General features: G+C 38.1%; 1 non-coding gene across 1 annotated transcript; it reads right to left on the reverse strand.

Moving 5' to 3' along the window:
• Positions 1-984: 984 nt before the first annotated feature.
• Positions 985-1091, reverse strand: LOC128284876 (small nucleolar RNA R71). Its single transcript, XR_008275296.1, has one exon. It is a non-coding gene; the product is annotated as a small nucleolar RNA R71 (small nucleolar RNA).
• Positions 1092-11148: the final 10057 nt, after the last annotated feature.

Raw genomic sequence — 11148 nt, forward strand, 5'->3', positions numbered from 1 at the left:
AATTCCCCAATTCACTTCCTGTGCATTCTTAGTTTAGTAATTAGTTTAGATAAAACAAACCCCTTTATTTTTATGATAAATAATAAAAAGAAAGTTAATACTAATACTTTTAGTTCCTGTGGATTCGACATTCTAGTCTTGCTATAAACTATACTACTGTTCGATAGGTGCACTTGCCTTATTGTGATAATAGTTAGTTTTCAAGTACGATAATTCATAAATATAAAAATTATCACGAGATTATCACATAGCACATCAAGTTTTTGGCACCGTTGCCGGGGAACTAAAATATTAGGAACACTTAATTCTTATTACTTTAGCCATTTATTTTATTGCAATTTAAATTTTATTTTTATTTATATTACTAAATTTTCTTTTATTTACTTCTAGCAGATTTTTATAGTTTATGACTAGAAGAAACCCGTCAGGACCATTACTTTTTGATAGTGAGATCGAACATACAGCTCGCATAAACCGAAGAGAAATGAGGCGAAGCTTAAGATACACAGAGGAAGAGCAAAAGTACGATATTCACACCACAACCGAGGAGATGGCTGAAAATCTGAAAAATTCGCTACCTCCTGCGATTGTCACGATCCAAGAATCGTAATCACGCTTCGCGACTATGTATGATTATGCTAAACCTAATTTAACAGGAACTGAGTCGAGTATAGTTAGGCCTGCCATTGCTGCAAATAATTTTGAACTGAAACCTAACACAATTCAAATGATACAACGTTTATTCAGTTGGATGGTTTGCAGGATGAGGATCCAAACAATCATTTGGCAAATTTTCTAGAATTCTGCGACATGTTTAAAATCAATGGCGTTTCTGATGATGCCATTCATCTTCGGTTATTTCATTTTTTGTTGAGGAATAAGGCTAAACAATGGTTGAACTCGTTACCACGAGGGTCAATCACTACTTGGGAACAAATGACCGAGAAATTTTTACTCAAATATTTTCTGCCGACTAAAACAGCTAAGTTGAGGAATGATATCTCTTCTTTTGTGCAGATGGATCTAAAAACACTCTATGATGCATGAGAGAGATACAAGGATCTATTAAGAAGGTGCCCTCACTATGGGTTACATCTATGGTTACAGGTTCAGACGTTTTACAACGGTGTGAACCCCTCAACAAGGCAACTTATCGACGCAGCCGTCGGTGGAACTTTGAACAACAAAACACCTGAAGAGGCTTACGAATTTATTGAAGAGATGTCACAGAATAACTATCAGTGGCAAGTCATGAGAACAAAACCGACAAAAGCAGCCAGTGTTTTCAACCTTAACACGGTCACTATGCTATCAAATCAGGTAGAACTTTTAAATAAAAAGATTGACAGTTTGTGTAGTTCTACTCAGGTACATCTAGTGATGAGGTCTGATGCAAATGCAGGAGGAGTGCACACATAATATCAATCCTTCAACCCTAGCACCGAGGAGGAACAAGTTCAATACATGGGTAATAATAACTCTAGACCACAAAATAACCCATACAGCAACACTTATAATGCAGGTTGGAGGAACCATCCCAACTTTTCGTGGGGTGGCCAAGGAAATCAAAGGCCACAACATTCCCCAGGCTTTCAACAACCACCTTACCAGCCGGAAAAGAAATCGAACCTTGAGGAGATGCTAACAAAGTTTATCTCAGTGTCAGAAACTCACTTTCAGAATACCGAAACAGCACTTAAGAATCAACAAGCGTCGATCCAAGGACTTGAAACTCAGATAGGATAGCTCACTAAATTAATTTCTGAACGACCACAAGGTAGCCTACCGAGTAACACTGAATCTAACCCAAGGGAACAGCTCAATGCAATTACCATTCAAGATGAGGAAGGGTTAGTTGAACCTGAACCAGAACCGAGGCAAGGAATTGTTGTAAGTAAAGGTAAAGGTGAGGTAGACCACAATGAGCGGAAACCGGTAAGTAAATAGTACAAACCTTGTGTGCCATACCCCAATGAGACAAGAAAAGACCACACGGACGAACAATTTGGTAAATTCCTTAAATTATTAAAGAAATTACATATTAACTTACCGTTTATTTAAGCTCTTTCGCAGATGCCAAACGCAGTTAAATTTTTAAAGGAGCTTTTAGCAAATAAGCGGAACTTGGAAGAGGCATCACATGTGGAGTTGAATGCAGTCTGCTCAGCCATTCTACAGAATAAGCTAGCCAACAAATTGAAAGATCCAAGGAGTTTTACGATTCCTTGTTTAATTGGTAGTTTAGATGCTAATAATGCATTGGCTGATTTAAGAGCTAGTATTAATGTCATGCCTTATAAAATGTTTAAACAATTAGGTTTTGGGAGACCCAAACAAACTAGGATGAGCATTCAGTTAGCCGATAAAACCATTTGATTTCCTAGGCGTATTATTGAAGATGTACTTGTTAAAATTGATAAATTTATATTCCCAAATGATTTTGTTGTTCTAGACATGAAAGAGGATAGTGACGTACCTTTGATTTTAGGACGACCCTTTTTAGCAACTGCTAGAACTATTATTGATGTTGGTACAGGTGAACTCACACTTCGTGTGGAGGATGAAACAATCACTCTTCAAGCTCGAAATTCAACTAATACTGATCATGTGGTGCAACCTTCTTTGCAAGAAACACGTTCAAAGAGTATACATGAGCCTTGTTCAAGTAACAACAAAGGACCCATCTATGAAGAACGAAGGCTACAAATCAATGAACTAGATGAATGGCGGACACAGAAACCGAGAACACACGATAAACCAAAACCACGCCATGACGAACTCAATGTTTCACCAAATCAACTTAAGGTTAGAGAAAAAGTACTACTAGATGCAGCAGACCCTCGTATTGCCACTTCTGAACCTAATGGAGCAATTCCTATTACGGTACTTAGCATTTTCCTATACGGTACAATCGAGGTAATTCATCCAAAATTTGGCACTTTTAAGGTAAATAGTACCCGTATAAAACCTTATTTTGATGAGATTGATAGCAGGAAAGAGGAGTGTGAACTCCTCGCACCCTCATGACTGCAATAAGAGAGGTAAGTTGAGCTTAGACTCTAAATAAGCGCTTCTTGGGAGGCAACCCGAGCACTAACGGTGTTGATTTCTTTAAATTTTTGTTTTTAACATCTGAATCACTATCTGAGTCCTTGAACACAGGTTTTCTCACATCCACACGGCCAGACACACAGGCGTGTCTTAGGCCGTGCTCATACCATAGGAGGCGGCACGGCCGTATGAAAACAAAGCAAAATTTTTCCCCAACACGGGATTTGATACGTTGCCACGGCCATGCGATATTGCCATGGGCGAAACTACTAAATCAACACGGGCGTGTGACACGCTCGTGCCTAGAAGTCGTGGTAGAGACTGAAAAATTAACACGGGCGTGCGACACGCCCGTGCCCACCACCCGTGGTCGAAACTGTCAAAATAACACGGGCGTACACATCTATACACAGGCGTGGAAGAAGTGAACAAAACAGGATACAGCTGTGCGACATGGCCATGTGTACCAACACTCCCAAAGAACACAGGCATAGGTCGAATTTCAGATGCGCCCAAATTTAAAAATCACGAAACACACGGGGTAAAATAAGGGCACACGATCGTACCCCATAGTCGTGTCCCCCAATATCTATATAAACCCCTCACTATTCATCATCCCCTTCCCCAAAAACCCTAACCCTAGCCGCTGAAATCTCTCCCCCCTCACCAATCAGCTACCCTTAGCTCTCCCTAGCTCTCTTTTTTACTTATTTTTTTCTATCTTCCCTACGTCCTTTCTTTCTCCCATATCCTTCCCCCTCCTCTCCTTTTTTCTCCTTGCACACAAATCTATCGCTCGCACCACAAGGCCTAGTTCGCACGGCCGTGGCCCCCTCCAAATAGCAGCCATCTTCCACGTCCTCGCGACACGCCTGTATGACCTCATCACCCATGCCTGTACCCGACGCCGCCGTTCCACTCCAGTCCACCCCAACCACTATCGATTCTCTTTCCTATTCTATCCTTAACATATTCTTTCCTTTTCCTTTTTATTTTTATAGTTAATTTATTTAGTTAATTACTTTCATAATCATTATCATTATTCTTCTTCATTATATTTGTTCTTGTTGAAATTGTTATCATTCTTAGTTTTTATTATTATGCCTATTTTAGTTTCTGGCTATTTCTTTTACTCTTTGTTTTTATCATATTTCACTTTACTTAATATTAACAAAATAATCCTATAAAGTTCCTATTAGTTTTTAGTTTTTAGTGTTAGGGTATATTTTTTTGACTCTTGATTGACTATTCAGGACTGTTTTTGACTTCTGTTATTTTCAAGTACAAACATGGCAAACCTAAAAGGCAAAAAGACTCCTGTCCCTGCCTCAAAGAAGCGCAAAAAAGCAGCATCCTCCTCGGGTCCTACCGCTGAGATTAGGCACCCATTCCTCCAATTTCTACCGGGACTACAGGAAGAACTATTTTAGATACTACAGGCCCGACCTTTGGGTGTGGGCCATTGCATTGATTGGACCGTTCTAGAGTAGATCCAACTGGCTGACGCATTTTGAGCCCTCCTGACTACTGACCCGTGGGGGCTTTTCTTTGAGATCATCGAGCCGACGTACCTCGAGCTTACACTCGAACTCTGTTCAACCTTTCACCTTCAAGTCGTTATGATAGAGTTTGATGATCCTGGAATGGTCCAGTTCCGTCTCGGCGGTTTAGTTCGCCAATTGAGTGTGCCAGAGTTCGGAGTCGCGTTAGAACTATACACGGAGGAGTTCATGGACAATGATGATTTCGACAACCTCCATCGCCACATCCACTACTCTCCTTCAAACTGCTGGCAGGCCCCAACCCCGCTTCGACTACTTATGATCCTAGCCACTCCAAGGCATCAGTTCTCATCCCATCATTGAGATACTTACACGCCATACTGGCCCACACCTTGACAGGACGGCGAGAGAGCACCAGCGTCGTCAACATTCACGACGCTTATTTTTTATGGAGCATGGCACATGGCCACGTATTCGACCTTGCCTATTTCATCGCCCTCGCCATTCGCCATTAGACGGAGCGGCACAGAAATGGAGTAATTTCCATAGGCCATTATGTGACTCGCCTGGTGCGGTACTTTGGTCTCCTTAACACGGCGGCTCAAGCATCCTCCCTCACTCTCATCGGTCAGATATCCCCGCAGGGCATCTCGAGTATGCTGCATATGAGGATGATCGAGCGACGTCATGAATTTGATCCTCCTCAGTACCGCCTAGTCCAGTCAGCCGAGCAGGAAGACCTAGAGGACATTCCTGATGATGTCCCTCCACCTCATGAGGATCCAGCCTCTCAGCCACCATCTATCCAATTCATGCGGCGGCTTCACTCGCTGACATCTCTGAGCGTCTTACTCAATTTGAGCAGTAATATTTTCAACGCTTTGATCACATTGATGCGATTTTACATCAGATTTGTCAGCGCCTTCACATCTCATCGCTGCCCCCACCTTGCGAACCATCTGGCGATGAAGATTTTTAAAGACTTTTTTTTATTATTTTTATATTTTTGCTTTTATCTTTTTAAAACTACTTTTTATTTTATTTTTACTTTATCCTTAGGTTTTATAATTTATATTGAACAATTTATGTTTTCGACCATTTCTTTACGAGTAATTTTCATACTTTATATTTCCTAAAGAGTTATTAATTATATAGTAGTTATAAAGAGCTCCAAAGCTCACTATTACTTAGGAACTTGCAACTCCACTGGAAAAGGTCCTCCACGTCTGCCATGTCTTGCTCGACCACCACGATAACCTCTTCGCTGGACACTGTGGTGATGGAACCCAACCTCTACCACTAGCGGAGTATCCTCCTCCAATCTCATCCCTACCTTGGCCGATTACTTTCCATAACTCCAATTCAAGGATTCCATCTAACATTCAAGAAGTTTCACTTCTCTCCCTATCTTATGATCTTATATCTATATTTTCAGTAAATCTAACTTTGTACATTGAGGACAATGTACATCTTAAGCGTGGGGGGTATTTATATCATTATTAGAAAAATCCTTGAATTTTGTTTTGTTCTCAAATAATCTTCTCATATCATTATTAGAATGAATTTTGATTAATTTATGATTTTTATTGATATGCCTTGAATTAAAACAAGGCATTTATGCATTGATTGTTAAGACTTTAAGGAATTAGAGAATCAAGCATGATAAGTTGATTTTTGAGAATAAAAAAATTTTAGGTTGTTCCCCCAAGTTTAGGTATTATCTTAGTTGAAATTCACATGTTTAACATCAAAAAGCCATACTTTTTGTGAGAGCCTTTAGAGCATATGTTATTTCTTTCATGCTCACTTTTATTGTTGTTATAAGTGCGTCAATATTGATTTGTTATTCTAGAACTTGCGTCGATTATGCATGTCAAGACCACACCATTTGATTTGATATGTCAAGATGACAAAGGCACTTAGGTTTAACCCACTAACTCCATAAAAGTCTACCTTCATAATTATCCCTTAGTGAGCCCCATTGAGCCCAACAAACCATTATTGATTTACCCTCAATATTAACCCATAACCCATTATTGTTGAAATCACCTCAATTCATTTGATCCCTATTTTTGTCGAGATTTGATTTGAATAAATTGCTTAGCTATGTTTTATTCTATAATATTTGATTTGTTCTTAAAAAAAATTATTATTACAAAATTATGTAATGCTTGGATTAAAACGATGTTATCCATGAAGGAAAGTTCAATTAGGAATGTAATTTGTCAATTGTAGTATTTTTCTAGTTAGGTAATTTTTCAATTCAATCTCGATTCTAACCTTCTCTTTCAGCTTGTGACCACACCCCCTAACCAAAGCCATGTTACAACCCTCTAAAGACCTTTTGATCATCTCAATATATAGTGGTGGAGATTTGATTTTCACGTAAGCCTATGGTAATAACTTTTCATATTGACTGATGAGTGCTTAGTTTGTTATCCTTAAACACCTCGAGTGATTTGAGTGAATCTTTAGTGAAGATGTTAAAATTCTGTGATATTTTGAATCAAAGGTGATTACTTAGATGAGAGGAGACACCTAATATTTTCGTGATAAAATGCTCAACTTGGAAAGTTTGAAACTTTGATGTTCTTCTAGTTGAATTCTAAATGTATGATCACTTATAGTTTATTTTGAGATATTATTGGTGAGAATTGTAAATTGAGAAGAATTTATTTTAATTGTGAGTTGAGGATTTTGCTTGAGGGCAAGCAAATGCTTAAGTGTGAGGGTATTTGATAAATCGTAATTTATACATATTTTTATCCCATGCTTAGCATGTTTTTGGATGAATTATCCTTAGATTTGGTGATTTCGATGCTCTTAATCCTTTAATTTCATGTTTTATACTTAGGTAAGCACAGGAGAGTAAAAAGAGCGAGAAACGGGCTAAAAACGAAAAAATAGGTCAACGTGAGAAATTGACATCGCCTGGACTTCCGTACATGGGTTGATCACACGTCCGTGCCTATTCAACAGACTCTAAACATGACCTGGACTTCCTCACACAGGTAGACCACATGCCCGTGTCTATTTAACAGACTCAAACACGGTTTGAAGCAATCGCAATGGGCATGTCACACGGGCGTGTCCCTGTCGGGCCCAAGTCTAGTTCTAATAGGAAAAGGGCATTTTGGAGGGTTCTTAAGCATTCTAAAGCCAATATTAACATCCCAAATGAGGCAATTAGAGGACACACGAAGTAGGAGGTAAGGAATTACTCAAAGAAAGTCGATTGATCCATCTAAGAAGCCGGATTATCCTTCAAGACTGAAGATTTCCCTTCAATTTCCTTCAGGAGTTTTTGGGTTTTCTTTATGTTTTTTTATCGTTATTTTTTTGAGATGTTTTCTTTTATACTTATGAACTAAATCTCCTAAATACCTAAGGGCAATGAAACCTAAGACGGATCTTGTTATTATTTTCTGAATTATACGATAAATATTTGATTTGTTCTTAATTATGTGCTCTTAATTCTTGCTTTTAATATTCCAGGATATTGATTCAAGTATTGATGTGCTTATTCAGAGGAGAAAAAGTCCCTGTCTAAGAGTAGATCAAGCATAATTAAACGGAGTTGATTGCACCCCTAGACATAGGGCGACATAATTTTGCCGGATTAGGGTGAAACCTAATAAGGGAATCCATAGATCAAGTTAATGCAACACTAGGGGTTTTAATTAGAAAGAGATTTCAATTAATCAACCTAGGGTTAGACATTGTTAGTTTCAAGAGAGATAATAATATAACTTAAGGATTTCTACGGATCAAATCAAGTGAATAAATTGTCTAATTAGAGTCAATAACAAGTGAAGTCTAGGTGGATTTTTCCCTTGGGTATTGTCTAAATCAATTAGTTTTCCCAAAAGTAATTCCCCAATTCACTTCCTGTGCATTCTTAGTTTAGTAATTAGTTGAGATAAAACAAACCCCTTTATTTTTAGGCTAGGTAATAAAAAGAAAGTTAATACTAGTACTTTTAGTTCCTGTGGATTCGACATTCCGATCTTACTATAAACTATACTACTATTCGATAGGTGCGCTTGCCTTATTGTGATAATAGTTAGTTTTCAAGTACAATCATTCATAAATATAAAACTTATCACGAGATTATCACATAGCACATCAATTTTCTTTTGTAATATAAAACAATTTTTTTTTGAAAAAGACTGGGGATGTTTATTAATTCATAAACTAATAAAATGTCTGAACTAAAATGGATAAAAAGGCAAAAAGTGAAACGAATACTCTAGAACTAGAAAAATAAATAACATTAAATAAAGCATAGATATCCCCGTTAGTTATGACCTGTACCCAACCTTTCCGATTTGCCTAGTTGACTATTGATTTTCATTTGGAGATAGGGTCTGAGAGTTGTTGATCATTGCAGATGAAGGGGCTCTCTACACCCTCATTCTCTTTGTCTTTCACTTCATTTCAATCTGGCTCTCTTCGCTTGTCACACTCTGATTGAAGTTTGGCATAACAAGGGGCCTCTCCCAGCAAGTAAATCTCTTCCTTCTTTCTGAGGCTTGTTGTAGCAATGGTGTGGGCTAACTAATTAGCCGATTTCGGAACATAATGAAACGCAATAGCCTGAAAACTATCTTTCTCTTCTTGTATGTTTCTAATATATGCACTAATTTACGATTTATCCCTGGATTTTATCATGCATTTGATAATGGTTGATTTGGAATCCCCTTCGATCATGATATCTGAGAGACCCATATCTTTCCACAAGAGGACAACTTCATAGTAGGCGATAGCTTTCGCCTCAAATGCTTTGGCCACTGTTGTATGGAGGTATGATCCAGCTATTATAATTTCCCCGTTATGATTCCTTGCTACTATCACATATGCAGATTGATGAGTTTTATTATCAAAAGAGGCATTAAAATTGATTTTGACTATTGGTTTCTCAGGCACAGACCATTTGATATGTTGCTGGGTGTTTCGGAGCTTTCTCTTATTCATTTCATTGGTTCACCAAGGTAATGTCGCACATAACTAGCTGCATCTTTCCTTGTATAGGACTTACCTTCATGTAAATTTTTATTTTTGCCCATCCAGAGCACTCAGATGCCACAGACTAGCTTTCGCCGTTGTGATTCAGAACATTTGCTAAAAATCCAAGTAAACCACTCAATGCAGTAACGTGATTCACCTTGGATGATCCAGCCAAATGTCTCCATAATTCTTCTGAAACAGGGCATTCGACTAGGACGTGCCAAAGATTTTCAGCATAGACTTTGCACCTAGGACATTTATCATTTAGAGCCACTCTTCTCTGGTACAAGTTTGCCATTGTGGGGATATAGTTCCACAATACTCTCCAGATCAGGATCTTAATTTTGTTTGGGATTTTTAGTTCCCAAAGCTGTTTATAAGATAGTTTTCCTGTAGTTTGTAAATCAGTAAGGCCAGTAGTATTTGTTTGGGTCTGTAATAGTTTATAGGCACTACGAACTATAAACTCTCCCGAGTGCTGCTCACTCCAGATGATCATATCAGCATGCGCTTCTCTCACCAGTGGAATACGCAGGATACGATTTGCATAGACTGTTTCAAAGGTATTACGTATTAGTTCTTCCCTCTAACTCCTATTATTCTCATCAATTAGCGATGCAATTGTAGAAATATTGGTATTAGAAATACAGTGAATAACTCTATAATTAGCAGCCTCGGGTATCCACGCATCTTCATTAATACGAATAATTTCACCTATGCCAACTCACCACCCCAATCCTTCTTTTAATAGGCCTTTTGCTGCCCAAATACTTTTCCACGTATAGGATAGAATACGTTCAAGTTCTGCTTGTAAAAAATTAAAAGTCGGGTAGTATTTCGCCATTAATACTATTTGGCAAGGAGAGCTACATTAAACTTTGCCATATTTCAAAAACCCAGCTCTCCGTCCTATTTTAATGCGCATATTTTCTCCCAGCTACACCAATGTACTCCTTTCCGCCCATGGACTTTTTTCCACTAGTACCTTGCAATAATAGATTCTAATTCATCACACAATGTTCTTGGTAACAAAAAGCACATCATAGAATAAGTCGAAATTGCTTGCAACACAGGTTTGATAAAAATAAATTTCCCTCCCTGTGATAAAAACCTGAAGCTTCAGCCATTAATCTTCTTTTTAATTCTGTCCATAAAAACCTGAAGCTTCAGCCATTAATCTTCTTTTTAATTCTGTCCTTTATATTCTAAAAGGAATATTTCTTCTTATTCCCCACCAAATTGGGGAGACCTAGGTATTTCTCAATGTCATTTGATCTTCACATTCCCAGCAAGTTCGTAACCATAAGTCAGCCAACTTCTGATGTGTTTGTACTAAAATATATCATGGACTTTTCAAAGTTCACACATTGCCCAGAACAGGATTCATACTCTTTTAAAACTTTTTTTTTTTTTTACTAGCCCTCACTAGTGTTTCCTCTCCAAAAATGATGCAGTTATCAACAAAGAGTAGGTGTGAAATCTGTGGCCCTCGCCTAAATGCCTTCAATCCTTTGATATCCCCTCTTTTAATAGCTGAATGCATAATTGATGAAAGACCTTTACTACATATTAAAAATAAGTATGGACT

The sequence above is a fragment of the Gossypium arboreum genome, chromosome 11 (genome assembly GCF_025698485.1).
Source record: "Gossypium arboreum isolate Shixiya-1 chromosome 11, ASM2569848v2, whole genome shotgun sequence".
Classification (NCBI taxonomy): domain Eukaryota; kingdom Viridiplantae; phylum Streptophyta; class Magnoliopsida; order Malvales; family Malvaceae; genus Gossypium; species Gossypium arboreum.